The 367-nt window shown below is 62.9% G+C and overlaps 1 protein-coding gene across 1 annotated transcript in view; it reads left to right on the top strand.

Moving 5' to 3' along the window:
• Nucleotides 1–367, top strand: part of TBX2 (T-box transcription factor 2) — a 10,698-nt gene that overhangs the window by 1,224 nt on the left and 9,107 nt on the right. The window lies entirely within an intron of this gene.

Here is a 367-nt window from a genome sequence, read left to right as displayed (position 1 = left end):
GGGCGGGGGGGGGGGGCCGGTGCAGGGGGAGGGGTCTCGGGCCCGCCGGCCCGTCATTGGTTAATATTTTATTCTGTTGACATGTTTTCTTACTGCCGAGGCTTCCGACACCTTCTCCTCCGCTCCCCCTCCCGGCCGGAGCTTGGCCTGAGCTGTCAAAACCCCGCCCCCGGAGACCCACAATTGGTCCAAAAAGCGTAAAATCAGCAATCAAGGGGGGCCTGGCTCGTTAGCGCAGGGGATCCGAGCGGGGCAGGACATGTGAGATAGTCACAGTTTTCCAGAGATCACGACAAGATCTAACCAGTCGCGCGTGGTCCCCGGCGCCAGAGCGGGCCAACCCAACCTAGCCCAGCCCCGCAGAGCC

The sequence above is a fragment of the Tupaia chinensis genome, unplaced genomic scaffold, assembly GCF_000334495.1.
Source record: "Tupaia chinensis unplaced genomic scaffold, TupChi_1.0 Scaffold144174_1, whole genome shotgun sequence".
Taxonomy (NCBI): domain Eukaryota; kingdom Metazoa; phylum Chordata; class Mammalia; order Scandentia; family Tupaiidae; genus Tupaia; species Tupaia belangeri.
The sequence above is the reverse complement of the archived record's forward strand: the minus strand, read 5'-3'. Positions and strand labels throughout refer to the sequence as shown.